The 27,103-nt window shown below is 27.4% G+C and overlaps 3 long non-coding RNA genes across 7 annotated transcripts; 1 reads left to right on the top strand and 2 right to left on the bottom strand.

Annotated features, from left to right (window-relative positions):
- Positions 1-930: 930 nt before the first annotated feature.
- Positions 931-25,960, top strand: LOC105735035 (uncharacterized). 5 transcript variants are annotated; one of them, XR_015292735.1, is made up of 10 exons: positions 931-1,384; positions 1,836-2,083; positions 4,566-5,602; positions 22,484-22,581; positions 22,687-22,756; positions 22,860-22,920; positions 23,024-23,091; positions 23,203-23,257; positions 23,361-23,428; positions 23,540-25,960. It is a non-coding gene; the product is annotated as an uncharacterized LOC105735035 (long non-coding RNA). The 5 variants fall into 5 exon arrangements; XR_015292737.1 differs by having other exon boundaries at positions 23,544-25,960; XR_015292736.1 differs by having other exon boundaries at positions 23,208-23,257.
- LOC147657217 (uncharacterized) lies at positions 6,598-7,941 on the bottom strand. The gene is made up of 2 exons (XR_015292741.1): positions 7,343-7,941; positions 6,598-7,236 (listed from the first exon to the last, which is right to left on the bottom strand). It is a non-coding gene; the product is annotated as an uncharacterized LOC147657217 (long non-coding RNA).
- LOC147657218 (uncharacterized) lies at positions 9,303-11,645 on the bottom strand. Its single transcript, XR_015292740.1, has 2 exons — positions 11,307-11,645; positions 9,303-10,073 (listed from the first exon to the last, which is right to left on the bottom strand). It is a non-coding gene; the product is annotated as an uncharacterized LOC147657218 (long non-coding RNA).
- Positions 25,961-27,103: the final 1,143 nt, after the last annotated feature.

The following is a 27,103-nucleotide window of genomic DNA, read 5'->3' on the forward strand; positions in this document are numbered from 1 at the left end:
ATAATATATAAATAAATATTTAAAATTTACTCTTTATGTTTCTAAAATTTAATTCAAGTTTTATAATTTTAATCTATTTATTATATGTACATTTAAAAAATAAATCAATTAACTATGATAGATTTCATACAACTTACCATTTGCAGGTAAATGCAGTAAACAATAGCATAAAAAGAGCTTTCTTCGTCCATAATATTGATGAAATATACTAATATTTGCGAAACGTGCAAAATTATTACTACACTGTCACACATGTGAATGAATAAAATTACGAATATAATACTAACGAATAAAATGTACAAGTTTTAAATATGAAATTTCTATGATTTATTATATGAATTTAAATTGTATATAAAATCGAACTCGAGTAACTTCTATATCTAAACAGTACCGCCATCACAGCGAAACTGTTTCTGTGACTTTTTCTCACCCGATAACTGTCATTCGGCAAACAACAGTTTAATGTAAAACGGTCAGATGGCTGTCAATTAACTTTAAACAATTATTTATAAAATATGAATTATAAAATGTAACTTTAAGTGTTATAATTTTCAATGTTCTATTGATATTTTATTAATTTTATATATATATATATATATATATATATATATATATATATATATATATATATATATATATATTATAAAATTAATAAAATACTAATAGAATAATATATTATTTTAAATATTTATATGATACTTGTACAATGATTTGTAATATTATTATCTATTAAACTTATTAATTTTATAACAATTTTTTATTTATAATATAATTTATCATTTATCAAATTCAATAACATCTTTTCATTATCATTATTACTTTTTCAATAGTTTTATATATCCAATTTTAACAAATGTAATTTCGAGATATATACGCTTCGATAGATTTATTTATTAATATAATAAGCGATGATAAATTTGTTTTCTCGAAGACATCGCGTAAACGGAAACGTCGGTCAATTTCACGATTAACACTTTCTAAGTCACAACATACGTCCACCGCAAGTATTTAAACGATCTGATCCACTTTTCATTCAACTCGTAACATATTTAATATATATATAGTTTTCATATAGTGACACTTCAATCGCTGTATACTTTTTATCTCGATTCTTGAATAATGTTTTTCGCATTCATATGTATGGTTAGTGAATGATATGATTAATAATATTTTGTGCCAACTGATAATAAATCATGAATCAAAATCATAAAATTATTCATAGAGAAATTTCTTTAATAAGTGAAATTTCTTTAATAAACAATAAATGAGAAACATCATTTTTCAATTAACAATAAGTTGAAGATAAAATCGGTTTCCCGCTATATTGAGGTTATCTTACAAACTATCGAAGTTTAAAGGAAATATTTTAATTGAATAAAAAAAAGTAAGATAAAACTAAATATCTATTTTTATTTTTAAATCGCAGAAAAAAAATACTTTAAATTATATTAACAATCTTAATGAAAAAAATGACAATATTTACTTTTGGATTATTTAACTCGATGAAAATGATTCCTAAAAAATGTTGAAAATATCAAGGGAAAAAAATAAACGTTTTACACAGAAAACAAAGAATAATATCTAAATTTTTAGTTCTTCTAAATTATTGTGGCTTTTTCAAATAAAAGTTAATTTAACAATTAACTATTTATAAATATCTTATTATATATATTCAAAATTGATTTTTTATTAATTAAATAAAATGACAAGAATACTACGAAAGAAAAATTAATCTTCGAAATTTCTAAAAAAATAACCTAAAAAGGAAAAAGTCATGAACAATATTTATAATGAAATAATGTGACATTATTTCTTTTTTTTTTTTTTTGTATTAGCAATAATTAAGATATTAAGAAATGCAAGATATATGAAATACCTTGAAGTTCACTATCATGAAAAGATTTCTTATCAGCGAGTGTTAATGTTGTATAAATGCATCAAGTGACTGGTTAACGTAGTCCAAAGCGAAACTGAAGTGCTCTAGTATATATACGTGGGTTGAGACTGTTTTTTTCGCATTGTCGGCACAAGTAGTTTGTTAACAACGGACGTCGGCGATGTCATTTTCAAGCTTTAACGAGGAGTAAGTAATACTTACGATCCCTAGTAAACAATTCATTCCAAACCATTTCCGTACTACAAATTGTCGAAGAATTCGCTTAGCTACGATCTTTCTTTCACGATATCCAATTTGTCAATCGCCACGCACGAAGAATGATCTCGTTAGGTTAGTTTGATTTGATGACAGTGTTAAAAACTTTATATCGTAAATATAATTTTATTGACGTTTTATTTGACTTCCTTTGAGAAATTTTCTTGGACAACTTTTACTTCTTTCTTGGTAAAGTGAACAACTTATTCATTATCGAACAGGTTTAATGAAGTAAATTTGAAATCGGTTAAAATATTATTATTGAAATATTTCCAATAAATATATATTACAGTTAATTTATTATTGGTTTATTATATGAAATTAAATTTCAAATATATATTTAACAGGTTTCTTAGGAAAATGATTATTAAAGTTTTTATATACTTAGTTATTAACTTCTTTTGGACAATCATATAAAAACGATGAAGATTAATATGATAGTTGAATTATCAAATCCATAGTCGATTATTAATGGTAATCAACGAGAACAAAAAATGAATAAAATCCTAGAAAATTGAATGTTTCACAATAATCGAACAAAATTACTATACTTCTATATTGCATTAGCGAATTTATATTATTGACACAGATAACGATTTCTTATTAAAAAGATTATTCTATAATTAAATCATCAAAAGGAATATCAATACCAATTGTAATTGTACTATTTCTTTGCAATTTGTTTCTAAACAAATATTATGTTTATCACATTTTGTATCGATATAAAATGTGATTAATCGTTCGAGGTTTAATATCTAATATCTAAAGTAAATTATGATTGCAACATTCAGCATTTATTATCTATCATATTTCAATTGAAATATACATAAAACTATATACGGAAATAGCTATTAAAAAATCGAATCAAGTAATTAGTAATTAAAAAAACTATTAATTAGTAATTAAAAAAAATACAAAATTGCATATTGAATAAATTCTAAAATAATATTCAATAACAATTATAATAATTAGAAATTATTATGATGAAACTGTAAAAAGATAGAAAATTTGGATTTTTAATTTTATTACTTTTTTTAAAAAATAAACTTTTTTGCAAACTTCCTTTACATTATTCTTTTTATTTCTAAGTTGAAAATAACTTAACGTTATTTCTTCCAAAATTATTTGTATCGCTCGACAATTTTTACGTATCTCTTTATATTTGTTTTAGTCTTCCATTTTCTACTTCTTCCGTTTCTTTGAATTTCAAACGGCTCTTTCTCTCCTCGATTCTCGCTGTTCGAAAAATCGTTCAACACGAAATTTGTCGAATCGCGACAAACTCGATGCATTTGAGTGCAACGGCCTTTGTCGTAACCGTGAATGCACTCTCTCCTCACGTTTTTTATAGACTGTTGGCCCCCTTTTTCTCATCGTTCCATCGCTTTCGGCGTCTGGTAACGGACGATCCAAGAAGATGAAGTTTTGTCGATCAACAACCTGGTTTCGTTTCTAAACAGCCGATGGTTTCATTCCAATCACACTATGGGTATATGGACCGCGATATGGCACAAGGACATTATGCTACACTGACCTCGTCTTCGTGTGACCCGAGCCGAGTGGCTCACACTACCTACGTAATATATTCATGCTGCAACGTGGATGAAACTTGCTCGTTCTAGAACTACGATTAATAAAACAACGTTTATGATTGTTTCGTGGTATCGTGTAAAGGATTTTAGTTCGAACGAATCGTGGCTTTCAACAATAAATCACTTACCTGGTAGAAAAATGAATTATAAATATGTTTGCGAGTCAAATTGAATTTTATAAATTCTTTATAATTTTATGAATTATGTATATATTGAGTTATATAACCTTGTTCGAGAATTATATTTTTTATACAAGTCTTCATTTTTAAAGTATTAATAGGTCTTTTGAAGTTAGAGTTGAATTTTGTACAAATGGTCTATTTTATTTTTCAATAATTATCAATAATAACGTAATTTAAAATTATAATTTGTATTTGTAGATATTTTGTTCGTTATGTGATTTAAAAATGCTTCGCGTGATTTATAAATACTATAGATGTTGTATTAGATTACTTTCTTTTAGAAAATATTATTTACGAATGAATTTTCATGAAACATTTAATTATCAACAATTTATATTTATATCACGTTTTATTTTCGTTTTTGATGCTCGAAGAATGCAGCTTTCGCGTGAACCCTTTCATTAATTCATCCGCTCGAAAAAAAAAAAACAATGCTAGAGCCAATTAAACTCGTTTAAGCTCTAGAGGAGTATTATGTAAGTGCCTTTGGAGGGTGGCTGTTCATTGTGTTTTATGAATAGTCCGCCACAACGATGTGCCATTTTTACCGTATCATTGTCTCGAATAAATTGAACTCGTTATAAAAAGAACATTTGTTTTAAAAAAATATATCTTATATTTTATATTTTTAATTTTCAGAAATAACGAGAAGATGTATTTTGAAAAAGCATCGAAAGATGTTTTTTGGAATTCGGATGACAGTGTGGAATATATTTGGGAGGATATAGAAAATCTCAATCTAGAGTAAGTTTATTGCCAATTTATTTTTATTGCAATCTGACGATTAGATTTTCTATTTCAAAAAATGTGATGTTGATAAGATATATGAAATATTTTTATGAATCATGCATATAGAAATAAGTAAAGATTTATTCGAAACGTTGATAAATTAAAGGAATTAAAATTACTTTTGCATCGTTATATTTATTGAAACAATAATTATTTAATTTCGTTAAAATTTTCTATTACGATTCGAAAATATTAAACATAAATTACGATTTAAAAATATTAGAAATAAATTGTAAAAACTAAAAATTATAATTAAATAATTATAATAATTAAATTATTATATATACACAAATTTCCAAAAATCATAAAACATCACAAATATATTTTATTGTAAATCTTCAAAAGTTTACTAAAAAAATCTATCAAAGATGGCACAATTTTTAAGAACTTACTTAAAATTATTACACTTTTAATAAATATAACACTTTCAATAATAGAAAATTAATTAATTAATACCTAGAAAAATATTCTAGGTTATACACTATATTTACATAAGCAGCTATTCGTCGATCGTATTCCACGAACAGTTCGACGTATTATACCAGTACTCTGTTCGCATACTTATTTATATATTTCAACTTTCACTGATAACGAGAACAACATTCCAGAAGCAGCGTCTTCTGAATATTTAGAGAATACACAGGAACTTCCAGTCTGTGTCGCGTATCCAACCGGTTACACGCGCGTGATCCTGCGGGACGAATGTGCAATTCAACGGTTTCCTTTTTTCTCATGAAAGGTTTATCGCTGACATGCACAATTTTAACGACTCTTTTTGACACGAGCACGCTCTCTACGAATAATTAGGAGAACCGTGGTTACCGACAGTGTTAAAACAGACGGAGAAGAAAGAGATCTGAATCGTAATAGGATATTGTTCTGTCCAGGTGCAGTAAGTTTTTATTCCTTTCTCTTTTATCTTTTCTCTCGAGTCGTTGTATTTTCATATGCTAATTCAAGTTTACAGCGAAATAAAGGAATAATTGAGAATTTTGTGGTAGGGGACAGACTTTTGAAAGTTTTTGTATTGTTATTTATATGAAATATATTGAGAAAAAGAATGTTTTATATATATAAGTAATATATCGAAAAAAATATTCTATTTCATATATAAGTTACATTTAGATTTTAATAAAAGATAAGAAATAAATAAATTTTTTGTTATTTTATAAATAAAAATGTAAATTTGGATTTTTTTTTTAAATAGAAAATGAAATTTTTTATTAAAATTAACAACAATAATCATATCATATCATAAATAGATAATTCAATAAAAATTTTAATTTATTAATAATATATTGATTAATATATAATATACTTATAGATATATTTCCAATGTTAAATATTAGAAATTATTAGAGAAATTTTCTAATTTCATATTTTCCACAAGTGTATTTCATAAAATAATCGTCCTAAATTTAGAAATATAACGATTATCGATAGAATATAAGAGATATATATATATATAATAGGATAGGCACAAGTTTCCTGATAATATCGTTAAGCTATCAATAACACTATTTGAAGCAAAATAAAGCTCGACAAATAACAGTCTATTGACAATGACAAGCTCGTTCTTGTTTGAAGTTGATATTAGCAAACAACATCTTGATAATCAATTTACACAATCACGATATCTATTACGTTAAAATGGTTCGCAATTTTCAATTTTTTAATAAATTTTCTCTTATCGATACTTCTTCTGTCACAAGCTTATTTTATAACAATTTCATTTAATTTTAATTTTAATTTGTCATATAATTAATTTTTATATGTATTATTTATTTTTCTTATTAAAACAATATCAAAATATATTTCTATATATTATATACTATTAATCTAATTTATTATCTTATTTAATTTAAAAATAAAATAAATTAAGTTATACATACATATATTTAATTAATCATAATAAATCCGTTTTCCAAGAAACTAATATCACATTACAGAATTCTCTGAAAAATTTTTAAAATAAAATCACACAAAATTCTAAGAAAATTAAATAAGATGATAGCTTAAGAATAATTTTCAATATCTTTCATCACTATCAATAGTGTAAGAGATATATTTCTTACGTTATTAATTACATCGAGATACGTATCTCTGTCATTATACATTGCGCAGTTCAGTTTGCACACCATGAGTCTATTAGAGCAAAGTGCAATGTTCCAGCACGTATGCGTTAACCCGGTTTCGGTGTCATCAATGTCATTAATGTGACAACTAGGCCGTCTGCCGCGAGTTCGAATTCCGTTCATTATCATCAGTTTATAACATCATAGCTTTACATGAACCCATTTTTCCTCAATTTATCACGAGGATTTATTCAATTGTTCAGAGGAAATAATTTCAAACTCGATCAATGTCATGAACATTTTAAATTTCAAAATGAATAAATTCAAGTTAATTATAGTTTACGAATTTTCATTTGAAAATAAATTTGTAAATATCTATATTTTTTAAATTGTATAATTTATTTAAAATAAAAAAGATCAAAAATCCATCGGATCGATCCAATGTTCTATAATTAAAGAAAGACAAATTATTTTTAATATTAGGATTAAAATATAATATATAAATTCATTATTTTAAAATAAAATAGCAATTTTCAATGATTTATGTCATACCATTTTTTATATTCTTTTTTTGATATTGAACAAGATCTTTGAAAATACCAAAAATAATCTTTATTCTTTTACTCATTGTCCTCACAGAGTCATCTTTTCACAGAATCTTCTCTCATTAATATATCTTCTATTATAATCAATCTGAGAAAAAGAGATGAAATATCGAACATACATAATGAAATTTACTTTTCTGCTTGTTTATAATTCTATTGTTTTAATTCAATTTAACCTAACTTTCCATCTTATATCCAATTCGTTTTCTATTTCATTCAATAATGAAATGCACCACGTGTATACGTTATTATTCGCAACAATTACAATTATTCTTCGAAAAATCGCGATTATTCTCGAGGTTATTAACGTTCGTTAAGCATTTGGAATGATTGTTCATTTCGATCTCATTGAATTCAGCCATACTTGAATCGAGCGAAAACGACGGAACAAAGTGGTCTACACTCTGTGCTCGATCGATTGTCACGCCACTTTCTCACAAGACGTGAATTCTCAGCACTGAAATTCGTCTGATAGGTTGGGTCTTTGAACCAGTGATGATTGTTCCGAATAATACTCGTTTCTTTCTGGATCAATCCATCGAAAAGATCGTATTGTTGCAAGCGGAAGAGAATAGTTAGAGAAGTATTGTAGTGATAGATCGATATCGAGGAAGTTTCTCGTGTTATTCTTCTCTAAGATTGGTATACATTTTATGAATTTGAATTTCGTTAGAAAGCAGGGATGAATCATATGAATATTATATATATATATATATATCTATTATAGTTTCATCAAATATTCGCAGTATTGAAAATTCATTTTACTTTAAATAAGAAATCATAATTGGGTTGAAAAAATAATAAAAATTTCGAATAAAGTTACTTTAAGTAATTGCTTATTAAAATACTTGAATAATATTTATTTGTAGCTATTATAATTGATTCATTCTTCGTGTAATCTTATATCTTTATATAATTTCGATTGTTTAGCAATTACAATTATTTGCATTGAATAATAAATTATTGAAGTAACTTGTTAATTAAAGTTCCTAAGTGAATTATATACTTACAAAGAATATTAAATTTATGTATCGATTTGATTGTTCGAACTTTAGCATCTGTGAAAAAACTTAATAATCATGTTTCTAAAACTTTGAAAGTTCTGCGTTGAAAGTTCTTTATTAAATGAATATTGAAATTATCGGATTTATTATGAAACTTAATGAAATTGTAATAAGAAGAAAAAATTTTAAATATATAGTTTATTATGCAATATAAGTTCTTTTTTATTTACGTAACACGAGAATCAAGTTGTAACGATCAATTCAACATTAACAAAAATAAAATTTCTAAAACAAGACACTCGTTGAACATTCTAAAAAAGAATATATTTCATTGATTTTTTTTTAAGCTGCGTTTTCTATATTTATATCAATAATTCTACATTTATTGTTTATTACTCTACATTTATTTTATTACTTCTCATTTTATTTTACTTTATTTTTCTTTATTCTATATTATTATGTTTTTCTCTTCATAATTCTCTTTCATATTTCGATTACATCTTATTTATACTTTTCATCACACGATAGACTTGAAGATACGATAATCTCAAGTAATAAAGGTAATACAATGTGACCAAAGATGGCCTAGCTAATTTCATTTCTCATCAACTGCAATTTCTATTATGCATTTACCTACTTTCGAACGTCATTTTCTCAAAGTATGCGCTAAACAAACATGCATCTCAATTCAATTTCCATCAATCTACCCTTATCACGAATAATAAACGAACGTACAAAAAACATGTAAAACATTAACTGTATCGATTGTATACAGGAATGACAAATAGGAAATACAAGATCTGAAAATACACATTTGATGGTAAAATTAATGAGAATTGCTCTTGAGAGTTAATATTTGAAAATGAGAATAATAATGGCTAGTGAAAATATTCGAACACCATATTGATATTCACTTAATTCGAAAATTTTTATTTTTTAATAACAATTTTGTATACGTATGTATAAACATGACAGATCCAAATTTTCTTAGGAAATTTTTAACATTTTAAAATTTAAAATTTTATCACATTATTCAATATTATATAAAATTAATTTTTATATTTAAACGAATGAAAATTCTTAGAAACTTTGAACATCGATTTCACCTCTTAAAAAAGATATATTTCAATAAAAAGAAATTACTTATTATTGTGTTAATTATAAAATTTTAAAAATTATTAAAATTTCATTAAAAAATAAAAATATGAATGCTTTCGTGACACAGTAGAATTATATAGTACTCTCTAGAAATTGTTGGATATTGAATTTCTAATTTATATTGAAAAATATCAATACAATGTTACTCACTTTCCGAATATAATTTTCAATATAAAAAAAAAATATTTCGAAAAATCAATAATCGACCTCGAGTGAGGTTAAGTTATACATTCGAACGCCTTATTCATAACGATTCAAACCACGAAATTGCCAAACGATAGTTCCACCACGTAAAATTATGATCGGTAATGGAATTAGAAGCGATCTCGTTGGATTGGAAACCGGTTCCAGACTTCGTGTCAGGATCCAGGGGAAATGTCGACGACGCGCAAGGGACTCGTGATCGATTACCCCGGCCGCCTCTTTCCACGGCACTTTTTCGCGAAAGTGAAATTTATCCGCGAGCAAAGACAGGTTTCCTCGTTCGTCTCAACGCGTCGATTTCACGCCTCTTCTCTGTAAACGTGTATTCGAGAGGGAAATAAAAAGAGAGAGATGAAATGTTGAATTTATATATATATATATATATATATATATATATATATATATATATATATATATATTTTTTAAGTTAAAATGCAAATGAGATTCTAATGAAAAAATATTTCTTTTTTCGAAGAAGTTAAATTGAATTTTGCAATTTTGAAAAAATTGTCGACGTGCAGTAATGAAATTTATGATAAAACTAGTTGGAATATTTTATGTACAGTTAAGAGTAAGAACGTTATATTAATTTCACATTTTTCGATAATGTATATTTTCTGTTAAATTCTATTAAAATGAAAATTTAGTTATGTATAAAATTAATGATTTATTAGTTTTTGAAAAATTGATGGAATAAGATGGAAAACCATCTATTAAAGAGAATTGAAATAAGTATTATAATTGTGACTTTTAAAAAATCACCTGTATTATAATTGAAAACCTGTAAATATTATAAATTCATTTAAAATTTATAGAAATTTCAATTTTCCTTTTTTATTATTCTCTAAGTATTCTTCATTCCAGAATGAAAATAATAATAAATCGAATAATATCTAAATATTTAATAATTCGTTAAAATAAGTAAGAAATATCGAATATTATGAACTTGGAATACTGATTGTCACAAAAGGAAACGATACTGTTCTTAATCTATCGATTAAATATTTATTCCTAACCTATATATATCGAACTACAGCGGAAATTCGCAATAACGCAATTTGCATAATAAGCGTCAGAAAAAACGAGAATGAATCGCGATCGGTTTTTCAATTATTGCGTCGCTCGATAAATCTGAAAATAAACCGTTCAATAGATTTTCAAACTGTTCAAACTGTTTTAATTGAATCGAATGGGATAAATGAAAAGTGTAATTAATGATCAGTGGATCTTTTTTAATTAATAACTTTCTACGAGAATAAGAAGAAAATAATATCAAAAATCTTTAATCTGAGATCGAATCAGTTAATTACACGAGATTGTATCCGAGATTAAGGTCTTTTTAATTATATCTCAAAGTAAATGCGTTATTTTCTCAATAGAAAAACTTTTAATAAGAGAAAATTTTACTGAATTATTTAAGTAACAAAAGTTTCACTTTATTCTTTTTATTCTATCTTTTATTTTCTTCCTAAAAATATAAACATTACTTTAATTCCAAATATCCAAATATACTAGATTAAAAAATCATTAAAACAACATTCTTACCTATCAGTCAATGCACCTTAAACGAATAGTTTTACGTATTCGCGAATGGTCGCCCACGCGCTTCACCGTTCTAACCTCGACTTCCGATCCGTGTTCGATGCAGCGCACGGCGCCGCTATTGACACCAATTTTCCTATCGATCGGTAAATCAGGTCATTGTCTTTATCAGCGTGGAATATCAATGTGGCCGAGCGTGTTGCATGCGGTTTGCCCCATTCTGGCCAGACCGGTACAGACTGATCACGAAGCTGGAATATCGTGGCGGAACGTCCGCGAGGAAATTGAATTAAACACGGGTCACACCTGCGTCACGTAAGGTCGATCGTTTCTCTCACTGCTGTTTCACTCGAGCGGATCGAGTTTCCAAGGTCATGTGAAAGTGCCGCCCGTTACCAATTGATCGATACTGTCGAACGATTAATGGAAAATGCGATTGGTCGACATCCTGACGCGGATTTTGGTCATTTTTAATTTTTTTCGCATTCGTTATTTTAATATTTTGGTTTTTTCGAAATTAATAGAGCGTTATAAAGTAATTTCTATGTGGATTTTTCTAATAATATTGGTAGAAGATCTACTAAGGCATGTTTTATGAGAATTGAGGTTATTTGTTTCAATTTGTCTTTAATTAATTCGTTACATTTTTTTGATATTATAATATTATATGATATTAAAAATCTATCTCGAAAAAGTAGCAAGTGATATATCTAATAAGTGAACATTTTAAGCAGAGAAAAATGTTTATTAATCATTCGTTCCTTTTAGTTTATTTTTCAACAGTTTGTTTATAATTTTACAAACAATTTTTTTTTATCCCGCTTAATTAACTTCTTTTGCTGAAATTTTTATGGATTATAAAATTCATTATAAAGAAATTGGAATAAAAAATTTTTACAAAAATATACTTCTCTGTATTTCCTGATTAATTTCTTTCCACTTTAAATTTTTGATGAAGACTAAAATTTTGAATGAAAACTATCCTTCCGATAAAAATTTTATATAACATTCGCAATTCATTATTCAAAAGTTTAAGAAACGAATCCTTCCAGCCAAATTAAAAAACGAAAATCAATAATAACATTTCTTCAATCATGTGTATATCATGTATATATCATCGGTCAAATTAACAATTCAAGAAAGAATTTTTAAAAATATTTAAAAAATTTTTTCCTTCACCAACTCGTTCACGGTAAGATCCAGATCGTTTTCTTAACGAAACAAAAAAAAATCGGAGCGGTACTTTGCCGCGTGGTTTACCACGGATTCAAGCGCTCGTTAATTCAACACCCCGCCGCGATTTCCGCCGGCGCTCGAGGATCATTCCACCCGATTATATCGGCACAATACGCCTACGCATACCGCTATTCCTTTGTAATTAACCTTATCGTCGACCGTGTGGTTAATTATTAATAGGATTCCACTTGAGCCTGGCTTTATCTTAACCTCCGACCGAGGATCGTTTTATTCCGTTTTTTTTTTTCATTCATCGTGTAATTGATCGAGAAAAGAAAACAATTAGATCACGGGATAGATCGATTGATAAATGATGATTGATAAATTGAGGAGAATTGAAAGTGGAGAAGAAATTTTTAAATTTTTAACTTATTGTATGTTTATATAAATATTATTTTTATGTAAAAATGCTGGAAAATGGAAAAAAAGTTTAAATGATAGATTTCCAATTTTATTAATCAATGAATTGGAATATTTCCTAGTAACTTTTTTTCTTTATATGTGAAATTTTATTTTGATATTGAAAAGTATTTAGTAAACATCAAATGATAGGTATTTTATCGTTTCATAAATAAGTTGAAGTAGTTCCTAGTAATTTTCTTTTTTTCTATGAAATATACTATGAAATTATTACATTGAAAAAATATTTATACATGATATATGTAATAATTTGATCAAAAAAATTAATAAGTTTTATTAATAAATTACTAATTAATAAATTATTATTAATTTTATTACTATTAATTAATAAATTAATAAACCGTAAGTAAATTGAATACATCCTAGTAACTTTTTCATGTAGCCAACATTTTTTCCCCATATGAAATTATCCCCTATTAAAAACTATTAAAAAACTAATTACGAAGTAAATTAAATGAAAAGTATCATGAAAATTAAGTATTATCTAATTTGACTTAACGCGATAAACAGTAAAAAAAAAAATGTGTTCCGTTTCCGGTCACAACGGAAGTCGTAGAGAAATACATAACACACACGTAGTACATGCAACACTTTCGTTGATGTTGAGGTCGAACGTGACTTGGATTCCATTTTTTCAGATGGAATAACGGTCGAGAATTGCGAAAGGTTAATGTTTTAACATCGGGTGTTTCGTTATTGTTAATCGATATCAATATTTCACGAAAAAAAAGAAAAATCAATCACAAACATTTATGAAATAAATATAGAAAATCTGAAACAATGGCCAATATGTTTCACGTTCAATTAATTAATCTCGATGTAAATTCGAAGAAGAATGTAGATGTAACGCGATTCATAAGTTGCATCTAGTGGTAATTGCATCAGAAACTTGATTGCGTCGTACGCGAAAAAAAACTTTCAAAGATAGCGCTGTTAATCGTTCCTGTCTGCAGATAGCGATACTTTCTCTCGGCAGATTTCTCAGGGAAAACAAAAAAAAAAAGCTTCTTTCTTTTCTTCTTTTTTTTAACGCGCGTCAGCGGAGCGCATAGACATTGTGCTTAACTATGATGCTCTCTGATGTATTATTTATGAAAAATTGAAAAGTTGTTTTGCAAAATTTGCATAGAAACCTACGACACCATTCCGAATGATTTTTCTGATCGAAATGAAAATACGAATTTGAATTATTTCGAATTTTTTCGAAGAAAAAAATATATATAAATTAATAAATTAATAAATTTGTATAATTATTCATTATTTGCATAGAAATTTATATTATTTCGGTGGTGAGAGAATGAAAAAGAATGAAAAATTAATTCAATAAAATAAAATTAATTAATTGAGAAGTTTCGAAAAATTAAAAGTTAAAGAATTGATAAAAATTTCAAGATACATACGAGAGGATGGAATCGATTCTGGCACGGTTGTTTCCGTTTATCCGCTTATTAAGTTCACAAGATTTCACTGGGAAGGGGGGGAATGGGAATAACGACTAGATTCTGTGGAAATAAAATGTCCATTATACTGTAAATTTAAATTTAAAATTATGCATATATTATATACATTGATTATTCTGAATAATCATATTATAATAATTATGTATAATACAGTTTCATAATTTTATTATTAGAAATATGGAAAAAACATATGTAAGAAAATTTAATTATTATTTATTAAATGGATATTTACGGGTATATAAAAAAAAAAATAAAAAAAAAGATTGTAATATTTTATCTTTCTCGATTAAAAATTTTCTAAATCTAGAATTTTCAGAATAATTTTTATATTAAAAATTATATTTTCATTCTCGGTTAAACGTTCTTTCCAGATAAAATGTACAACATTGTTATTAAGTTAGAATTAATAATTTTTGCATTAATTATAGATAACGTTTAACTTAAATGTACATAACTTTTATAACTTTTCCATGCGTATCGAATGAATTTCTAATGAGATAAGTGAATTCTTAGTATAATTTAAATCTGTAAATAAGACCAATTAATTAAGATACTAATAAGAATATAAATCTTTAGTTAATAATATTTTGATGTATTAAATTAGGGAAAGTTACAGGTATCAATAAAAGAAAGTTGAATTTTTGATGCAAAATATTTGAAACATTTTAGCCTTTATAAATTAGTAACAAAGAAAAATCACTAAATTTAAAAAATTCAAAAATAAATAATTATAAAATTTCTCTTTTCAAGGAAAAAATAGAACCAAACTCTCATCTTTTATCCACATCGTTCCACCATTCCATCTATATGTCTGCAATATCCACAAATTATTAACCACTCATGAAATTTCTAGTTTCCAATATATATTTGCGCGAGAGAAAATTTTCCATCGAAGTTTCTATCTAAAATCGAATTTCATTTCTCGATAAATGTCAGGCAAAGAAACATGATTGACAAAAGAGTATAAAAGAATATCATTGGGACGAGTCAGGTTGCTGGGTTCACTCACGAAACCCGGTCACGTAGCCGGTGCATTCTCCTCTTTTGTTCCGGCAACTTTTCTCGTACACATCAGCTATTTTCTCTCACGATGTTATCCAACGCCGGCTGACCCACCGCCACCCTTCCCCTTCCCTCTGCCAACCTCTCTCCTAACCCTTTTCGCCGACCCATGCCGCACGTGCCGCACCTCAAGTGCCTACAACCGGATCTTATGTAACCGATTGCTTGCGTAACGCTGTCATTACGCTTTTATAATAATTCGCCGCTTCTTGCATTCTAAGGATTAAATAGAATTGCAGGAACAATTCGTGCTCTTATCTTAGATTTGTTGACCAACTTTTGTACACCTGATCGTGCACGTAATGTGGTTAAAAGAAATAATGTTCAAGTTTGATGGTAAAAACGAACGAATGATCGCGAATAGTGATGATTTTATGGTTAAGAGATTTTGAGGTTAGAAAATCGTGTTTAAAGGTGCTCGAAGAATGTTCGTATTTTCGTGGTGTAAATAGGGATGTAGATTTGCGAGAACTATTATGTTCTTATCTTAAACTTATCTTGTATCTTGATTTAATCTTGTACATGATATGGTTAAAAGGGATAATATTTGAATTTAATTGTAAAAGCGAAGGAATGATTGTAAATGGTGAAAATTTTGTGTGTGAAAATGTTTGAAAGATACTTTTGTATTTTGTAGTGTGATTAAATTTGTGAATTTATTGAATAAATTAATAATAATTTGAAATTTTTATTATATTATTCTTATATTATTCGTAGAAATTGTATTTTTATAATATAAAAAATATCTTTGTATCATCTATTACCTTAATTATATTTTATTTAAAAAGCTTATTTTGAAGTCGTAATTGTTCGTATATATTTCTTCATTTTTTACGTGAATTTTATTTACTTATATTTTTGTGGACTATAGAATGATCGTAAAATAAATTTAATGTAGTTTTTGAAATTATTTAAAAAAAATGAAATTCAAACAAATATTATGCGTGTCAAAAATATTAAAAACGATATAAGAAGAATAATTTAGTATTACCTCGTACGTATTTATCATCGTGGCTTGAACAATTAAACAGAAAAACAAACGAATGTGCATCCAATTAAAACGCTGAACTCGATAAGCGTGTTAATTAAGAAACAATTAATTAGTAACATTCCCGCGTTTGTCTGCGAAACGACGTGCCTTTTTACTCCATGCAGAGGCCATTCATTCGACTCGAGTCACGTGCCACGCGCTACCAATTCCTTCTTTTCATTTCCATTTTATTTACACTCTGTTTACTACTACTTTACATAGTCAACTTTGAGAAAACATTTTTGCAAAGATTGTTGAAACGAGTCTCCAATTGCATTGTTAATGAATACTTTATATATATACTTTATATATGTACGAAAGGTTATGTTAACAATAAGAAGGATGAAAGATCTTTGGATTAATGATTTAAACTTTAAATAATAATAAATTTTATCATTTTATTTTTAGAAATATTATTTTAAAATTAGATATCGAATATAAATAATCATGGTTAAATTTCACTATTTTTATCTACATTGAATAAAAACAAGAATTCTTAAATAAAATGATTTGAAATTATATATTTTTTTCTTCTTGTATTTTTAAAATAGATTCCACTTTTTAATCATCATCCTTTCGAATGAAATATTTATGAATATGCACGAGCAGAGAATAAGTGAAATTGGCACTAATCCTTTATCGATGAAGTAGAAATGTGAGTGTTATTACTTCGGGATAAAAAATGTTATGCTTTGTTCACACTGATATTCGCGAATATTACTAGAAATGTAAATACTGAATTCTGAGAGTATAAGATAAATCGGAAGAATTCGAGGTTGAAGAAGTTTCGGATACTTTCGGAATATTGTTCGATATCCTGAGCTTCGTCTTCGAACTTCGGTTTTTCTCGAAGTTATCCGATTTGTCTCGAAGTTAACCCGATTCTATACGAAGTTTTCCGATTTATACCGAAGTTTGAACTCTCGAGTCTTGTAAATTTCTAGTCATTGCTTTCGTTTGAAAATGTCTCGCAAGTAATTTTAATCAAGTTTTTCTATTTATTCTATTCAAAGTTTGAATTTTCGAGTTCTATAGTTTTAATCTCGAATTTTAATCAATATGAATGCGATGAATTAGATATCTTAAGGAATTTGGATTTTGCAAGAATAAATTGTGTGAATCGATATATAACCTCGATGCAACTAATTTGAATCTTCATATATTTTGATCGATATCTCGTTATTTTTGCTTATTATTGGAAGTGTTTCATTGAATAGAGTTGCGAGGTTAATCGGGGAAAGTCTGCGAGTTGGTTGAAAGTTCCAGAAAAATCTTCGATGCTCATCGTATTCACGAATACTCTTATTGGTTGACCCACATCTAGCCTCACTGATAAATTTCAAAGCAACTTTAGATGTATCTAACTAATTCGCCTCAGAAACGAAACGATTATTCCGGTTCATCTTAGTATACATTTGAAAGAAATAATAGTTCACCATTTAAAGAATTGTGGATCTCCTTGAGAATTTAGTTAAAAAACGATTCTCAATCAATTTATTAAATCGATTGTATTCCTGTTATTTTGCAATCATCATAATTAAGTTTCCAATTAAACTCGTCGTTATGTTTTATAAAGTGTAGTGCAAAGTATATAAATGATCCGCGAATGTCTTTAAGCAGTGTCAAAGATTTGTACAAGTACTGTAAATTAAAAGTGAATGAAAGTGTCGAATATCAAAATAATACATGTAGAAATTGATAATACATATGTTGTATACACACGTGAAATCTTTAAATATCTTTATATCTTAAATATCATTTGCTATAAATTAATTTATAGAAATATTCGAATACTCATCAGAGTTCTCATTTACACTTTTTTATATGCTTGCCAACATTTTATATGACCGATGAACACGTTGAGGTAAGTATACATTCAATTGCCATAATTCAAAGATTCTCGGTGCAAATTCTAATCTTCACGCGGATCGACAAGTTGCGCGACCTTTTCATAAGGATTCCAGCGTTACCTCGAAGAAGACCTTTTCTCAATCGCACGTTTTCTCAGTTCTAACGAACATCGATTCGTATTGTTGCATCACCTGTATTAAGGCGGGTGTTAATGTCGTAACGATATAGATAGAATTAGAATTCTCGTGGTAACCGGAGCTGTTTTATATCTCTCGATGGCTGGTTATGTTGTTGAAACTATTCGTAACCGTTCGTGGACAATAAGTCGTAGACGATACGTGTTTCGCAATTGCGAAAAATGATGAAATGCGATCGCGATTGATATACATATCCGCTTAAACACTTTGGCGCCTCGAGCGAATTAAGAGTATTACGATCGTGGTCACCTTTGATGAAATCGATTCGTTCTATGTGCATTTGTATCGTAATATCTAAATTTGATTTTCAGTAATTTCGATTTGATTGTTAATAATTTTCTTAAATTATTGAATTTAATAATGATTCTTTTTTTTATAAATCTTTTATAAATTTTATGAATTGATTCTCATTATCATTTTTAAATTTAATATAAAATATAAAACTTTTTAAATAATTGAATTCTTAATAATTGCTATTTGTCGTTTTTAATTAAATATTTTGAATTTATTTATAATTTAAGATTTTTTAATATTTATATTGAAATTTGTAAAAAATTTTATATTTTTTATTAAATTCACAATTATTATTCTGTAATTTTAAAGAGATATTCCGCGAGTTTTGAAAGGAATTAATTTAATTAAGAAGATTGTATCTTTACTAATTACAGGTTACGAGTTGTAGTATTACGTAAAGAGATAAGACTTGATGGATGAGTAAACTCTTCGTTAGTTAATTGTCATTTATCATTGAATCTATATGCGATGCAAACAATTTTTTTATCTTTTCTAAATTCTTATTTTTATTTTAATTTCTATTTCATGAAAAATATTACGTTAACGGAATTAATTCATCAAAAAGATCGATGAAACAAAATTTAGAAGGCTTAATAGCAAATAAGATTACATTTCTCACGACAGATGGCAGTCTTTTAACTGGACAAACGAACATTTAGCCTAATTCTCGATTGTTGCTGCAAGTAAACCTATTTTGGAAGTTTAAGCCGTTATTGGAATCGACATTGTTAAAATGAATGGATGCAGGTTGAACAATCAAACAGCTGTGTTGTAAATACAAAGTGGATTATTCTGAAAGAGCCTACGGCAAATCGAGCTCGGCCACTTTCAATTAACCTTCGATGTATGGTTCAGAAAATCTCATTTAATTAACGTTTGGTGATTGGGATTAGCTGTAATTGCGACGGACATTTAATCGATTACGAGGTTATAAAAGGTCATGTTGAAAGAACAGCGTTGAAGATGTTATATCAGAGAATATAGTGGACGAAGAAAATTCGTAATTAATTTTATACGTTTTTAACAGAAAGAGACATGGTAAATGTAAATTTGATTTTCGATTTGTTTAGCTACTTAATTATTTGTTGGAATTTTTATTTTATAATTATAAATATACACGTACAAAATAATTAAAAATATTAATCTTTATAACAATGGGTAAATGTTAACAATTTCATTCCAATATTTTTTTATTATAATTATTATTTAAATTTATATGTATATAAATACATAAGAGAATAAATAAAACATAAATTTGAAAGAATAGAATATTTTACTGATTGCATTATATGCAAGTTTTGTGACTTTTCTTTTCCATTTTATTTATTTAAAAAAAAACAGATAATTATTAAATTTTTTACATTATTATTTTCGAAATTATAAGTACAACGTTCACGAATACATATCTCACTTGATATAATAATAAAAATTTAAAAAATTTCACATATATTAAAAAATAAAATTTCAACAACATTTAATGCACCAATATTTACATAATAGGCACTAATATACATAATTAGGAAATCTTAAAATTAGAAACAACATGTTAAAGCATATACATATGAAAATCAATCGAAACACAATATTTCTACTACTAATTAACATTTACCCACAACTAATTGCAGGCAAGCGTGCTCATGCCCTATAACCTGATATCAGAACAGGTTTAACCTCATCGTTAAACCCTCTGATAATGAGAACATAATTTCAACTAGTAACACGTCTACGTTTTCCATCCTGTTTCTATCCAAAAGGGAATTTCACCATGAAAACAGCTCAGTTGGTGAGAGTTGATCACGTATCGAGGCAAAAAGTTACTGGTTACTTCATCGACTCGAATATGGAGCGGCTAAAAATAGGAAATCGATGGTTAAGTACATCGAGTTGGAAAATTAGGATCTCGAAGGAAAAGTTGACTTCCACGATTTTAACGATTTTAACAATACTTGTTTCGCTTTTAGAGAAAAAAAGCATCGTGATTAGAACCTAACCTATATCTAATACCGTTAATGGATGATGCAATGATAAGTGAGAAAAGGAGGAAAAAAATGATTCGAACGTGAAACTAAAATGGCGGATCAAAGTAAAATGGTGATCGATATTTCGTTCAAATCAAGTAATATCTCTTCATTAATTCGATCGAATTATAATATTGATATAATTTATTCAATGTCAAAGATTTTTTCACATCAATGATATCGTGTCAATTCACAGATAATTCTAGATCGTATAAATTACTTTCTTTCTAATAACGATTTATTATATCTCGATGTAGATATTCAGCGAGATAGATAGAACCTCTTTTAAAAGGAATTTCCGTGTTGAGAAAGGTCCAAACGTGTAACGACCAATTTCACGGTGGGTCAACCTGTTTGAAACTCGATCAGTGCGACGATAATGCGATTTATTCCGGATGCTTGTGAGCTTTCAGCGAACTGTTGCTTCCTCGAGGTGTGGAAGAAGCACGTAGATGTGGTTTCACGCCTGTGATTGTGGTTTGAGAAGAAAGGGTAGAGTAATAGTTCAAGGCTTGATTCGAGTTTCATTGAAAGTAATTGATGGACTTTTTTTATGCAAAATGTACCATTAATTTATGTTCAAAGTATAAGATTGTGATATTTGAGGGATAAAAATTCCGTGCAAATTTAATTTTTATCAAAAGATAAAAATTCGCAATTCGGTGATCACGTTAGAATTGAAACGTTTTTGTATCCTTTTTTTGATTATTATTTTGATTATTACAACAATGCATAAATAATATAATTAACTATCTTAACAAATTTTAATTATTATTTCTCATAAAGTTCTCTAAGTAAATTTAATTTCAAATTCAAGAGTAGAATGAAATAGTCAAACATAAGCAAATTTTAAGACAATTTGAAACTCTCTGAATTCCATAATTCATGTCAAATATCAGGAAACGTTCTTTCTCCACTTCCATCAATGCATCGCCAAGAAAAACTCGAACACCACGTATACAAATTAACCTGTCACAGGGCCATCCTCTTCTTCTACTCTCTTCTCAACGATCCATCATTCAGCGTATCCTTTGAAACTCAAGAAGCATACGGTTTCTTCATCTGGGTGGCCAAGTTTTTCTACTTCTCTTGCACTTCAGTCTCACAATACTTGAAACTTGAATCTTATTATTTATATGATATCCATTATACGAGTTTATTAATGTGGATGAATTTTTTTCGATAGATTTTAATGATTTTTGAGTGTGTTATAGAGAAAATTTTGCACGCGAAATCACTATACTTAGTATTAATATTTATTCATTGAGATTTGAACGTTCGTGGATTTTTCACGTGGAATTAAAGAAATATCTGTAAATAGAATGTAAAGATGAAATATAAACTCCTCTAAAATTACAATGATAATGATAATTCAAATATTAAATATAAGAAATATTTTGGATGTTGGTCATCCAAGTTTGTAATAAAACCAATGTATATAAAAAGAAGTTTCAAAATTTTCTATAATTTTGATATTTTAAAATCATCAAAATTTATACGATCAATAAATTGATCGAGTTATGAAAAGAATGTAACTCGAGAAAAAGAAAGGAGAAGACATAAGAATCGAGGAAGCTAGAAATCTTAAAATTAACGAAATTTTCATCCATAGAAAACGATGATCTGAAAAATTTGATAAAGCAAATTTGTTTCCACATGAAAGAGATGTACTTTAAAAACATGAGGAATCAAGAAACTTATAGTCTAAAGGTAACTCATAGCAGAAAACGATAATTATTTTAAAAATTCTATTCATTTTTTATATATGTTCCATCATACATATTTGATTGAAAATAATTGTTTCCATGTAATAAGGAGGAAAACAGAAGATATTTGTACGTGCTCTAAAAATGTGAGGAATCAAGAAATTTATCTTACCCTAAAGGTAACTGATAGGAGAAAACAATTTTAAGAATTTTATTATTATTATTATTATTATTATATTCCATCACGCAAATTTGATAAAATAAATGTTTCCATGTCATAAGGAAGAGAACAGAAGACACTTGCATGCACTTTAAGAATATGAGGAATTGGAAAAACCTGAAGGTAACTCATAGCAAAAAACGATCACCATTTTAAGAATTCTATTCATTTTCATATATATATTCCATTACGCAAATTTGATAAAATAAATCTTTCCATGTAATAGGGAAGAGAACAGAAGATACTTGCACGTGCTTTAAAAACGTGAGGGATCAAGAAATTTATGCCCTAAAGGTAACTGATAGCAGAAAACAATCGCCATTTTAAGAGTTTTATTATTATTATATCATTATTATTATATTCCATCACGCAAATTTGATAAAATAAATGTTTCCATGTGACAAGAACAGAAGACACTTGCATGCACTTTAAGAATATGAGGAATTGGAAAAACCTGAAGGTAACTCATAGCAAAAAACGATCACCATTTTAAGAATTCTATTCATTTTCATATATATATTCCATTACGCAAATTTGATAAAATAAATCTTTCCATGTAATAGGGAAGAGAACAGAAGATACTTGCACGTGCTTTAAAAACGTGAGGGATCAAGAAATTTATGCCCTAAAGGTAACTGATAGCAGAAAACAATCGTCATTTTAAGAGTTTTATTATTATTATATCATTATTATTATATTCCATCACACAAATTTGATAAAATAAATGTTTCTACGTGACAAGGAAGAGAACAGAAGACACTTGCACGCGCCCTAAGAATATGAATCGAGAAACCTACACCCTGAAGGTAACGAAGCCCTAAGTGACAGCGGAAGCGAGGATTTTAAGTGCGGAGCCGAAACACATATTTCTGGACGCCGTCTATATTTACACTTGGTGTGCACCTATGCGCAGGAGAGGCGCTGAGCGATTTACGCGTCTGGAACTCCCGGCATTCCGTGCCATTTTCTTTGTGTCCCGTCAATTCTCTCTGGAAGCCAGATACCAGTTTCAAATTCCGTTTATACGCTATATCCTCTCTCTCTCTCTCTCAACTGACTTGCCAATTCACGGTTAAACCCTCCATACACGATTTAGATTGTCCGCCAGACTTGTCTGTCTGGATACGTCTGTCATGGATTTAGATGTTTGGACGAGTTTGAGATGGAACTGCACTGTTATTTTAACTTGAGCATCTGAGATTGGTGAACGTGTAGAGATTGCAGGAAAGATTGTTGAGATTTGCGAATGATGCCTTGCACGAGGAGTTGTTATTATCTCGTGACTAGTAATGGGTTAGAGAATCACTTGGTATAGATTCGAATCAGTTTAAATAATGAAAATTTTGGTAAAAAATCTTGCTTTTATAAGTTTGCATCTATCTTTTTATCGCTTTCACTTAAATCTTATTAACTGCTACTATTCCATTACTCAAAACTTTTAAAATTATCTTTTAATTAATTTTATCTTGAATTTTGATTCATATTTTTCATCATATGAATGAAAAAGCAATTCAAACTTGTCACTATTTATTCTCTGTGAAATATATGAAATAAGTTTCTTAAATTATAAAGAACGTGTAAACATATATTAAATGCTCATAGATAAATATTTTCAATATTCCATAATTTTATTGGCGAATCATGATATCGATGATCAATGCATCATTCTAGCAATCAATATTATTAGCTGCGAAAAGATATCTTAAACAGGATGACAGACAAGCCATATTATATGTGGTCAACTTTAATCTACGTTTCTAACCGCGTTACATCACACAAGTTCGTCACTAGATCACCTCTAACAACGACCTAATCATAACGACTGGACACGTTGTTTTCAGATTAGAATTCGACTGATCGAGGATAAGTTATGAGATCATCGTTGATAGTTATCAGATGACAAGATTCGAATAATTCTAGAATTTTCTGGCAAAATGTAATCATATTTTAAAAGAATAATGAGATATGATATATCTGTGATTGACATTATAATGTCTTTGGATATACTTTATTCATCTGAATAGAATATTTTAATTAACAATAAGGAGAATGAAATATTTAAAGTTTAAGTAAATTGATTTTGAATATTGATGTATTGTATATCAATGATATATATATCAAATATTCAAATATTAGAATATCAACAATATTTAATGTAAATATTTAAATATTAAAGTATTAAAGCATTAATTAAAATATGATAATTTATGTCATGCTGTTTTTGGATCCATTTTATTTACTTGAACAGAATATCTTAATTAAAGAAAGTAGAATAATTCTCATAAAAGAAAAATAATCCTAATAGAAGCCCTTAATAAATAGTTTTTTCATGAATATATAAAGATATTGAAATATTAATAATATTGCATCAAATATTCAAATACTAAAATTTTCTTTTATACTATTTTATTCCATAATTAATATCTTTGGATCTATTTATTTACCTAAACAAAATAACTTAAATGAAGAAAATAGAAATAAATCTTAGAATAATTCTTAATAAGATCTTTTATGAATATGATGATCAAAAATTCAATTATTTATGATTTCTAAGCTTATTGCTATTGAATACGAATACTTGATCAAATGTGAATATGATCGAAAATATCCGCATATTTCAATTTTCGCGGAAAAAGGAAGAAAATAGACGAATAAAGAAAGATCAATTCGAATAATACCGTATCTTTTCATTTACATAAGAGAATAATATAGAAGAAAAACAGGATATTGTGTTTAGCTCGTCAATTGTTCTCGTTTTGATTACAATAGTGATAGTTCTTCTTTATAGTTAGGTTAGGTTAGAAAAGTTGTAGATTTTCGACGGTAGGATCATTGTTTCGAAAGCTGGCGTTGCCAAGTGACCTGGAAATAAGCCGCGGGTGGTAAAGTGATTTCGTGAAATATTGGACCATGTTTGAGATCAGTGAACGAACAAGAGGAACCATGAATCGAAATCGTTGGCTCGAATCGTCGATTCTTTCTAGTCGATTGAAACGTTTCCTCTTTTTTCTCTCTGATTGAGTAATAACGTGACACATTGTGATTGGAATAGGATTTGAAACGTTATTTATAATTTTCAAGAGATAGAATTGAATGAAGTTATAATTGGAGAATCAGTATCTTTATGTTTAACAGATGAATAAAAATATTTTATTACCATTAATTTATATACTTTACGATATTTATTTCAATAATATTTCACTATATCTATAAGATTTCTATAATATTTAATATTACAATATCATTAATAACCTAATCTAACGTAATTCAATATATCAATATCACAATTCACTATTTCATTGTCTGAATAAAAATTTCACTACATTTCAAAATATTAATATCAAATATTTATGTAGACAAAATTGGTTGCAAAATCAATCTCTTAATAGTTTCATTTAATACTTACACGTAAAGAATAATTAAGCAGCATCGAAACTCTCGAGAATTCGATTCTTGTTCGAAACGATAAATCTCGATTCTTTATGTCGTTTTGCCGGACAATTGTTATACCGGTTTTGATTAAGTTAATTGTTTCTGGATGAACCGATAAGATACGCTATTTATAATGGCATCTTTACACGAAGAATCGTTGCACAGAAGAGAAAATTATCGATATTCAACTATGCGAATCAAAAGTTAAATATGATTCCAGACTTTCCATTTTCTTGACACATACGATTGTATATGCTTGAATAAATTGGTATCTGATTTTTGTGTACACGATATAGTATTAATTATGATTCTTTTGAATTTTTTCTTGAAGATGAACATTTGTTGAAAATGAGATTAATTTTATATATTATCCACTAAAAATTTGGAATTTTTTTTGTCATTGCGTAAAATTTCTTTTTCATTTATTAAAAATTAACAATGTAAATATCGATATTAAATTCATTTGCGTGGATAGATTTTTCACGAAAGAATTTTTCAAATTACGAAATTCTAATTTTTGTTCAAGTTTGTGAATTTTTTTTTTTGTTAAATTAATGATTCTAATGAATAATATTAATAAATAATATTAATAAATAAATGATTCCAAATTTTTAATCAAATTAATATAATTGATTTTTTAATTGAAAATTTGATTTTATATTTTGATCGAATGGTATAATGGTATAATTCGATGGTTACAATATTGTTGAATTTTTTGCGATTATATCTGAAATTGCATTTTTAAATATTTTTTGCACGATTTGTAACTGTTGTAATATTAAGTAATATTATTTTTAACTTTTTATTTATCGTATATTATAGGCGCCCACAAACCTTGAAATTATCTGTTACTTTATTATGCAGATAACATGGC

This window comes from Apis florea, unplaced genomic scaffold (genome assembly GCF_048593485.1).
Source record: "Apis florea isolate Af1SG1 unplaced genomic scaffold, ASM4859348v1 contig_3203_pilon, whole genome shotgun sequence".
NCBI lineage: Eukaryota > Metazoa > Arthropoda > Insecta > Hymenoptera > Apidae > Apis > Apis florea.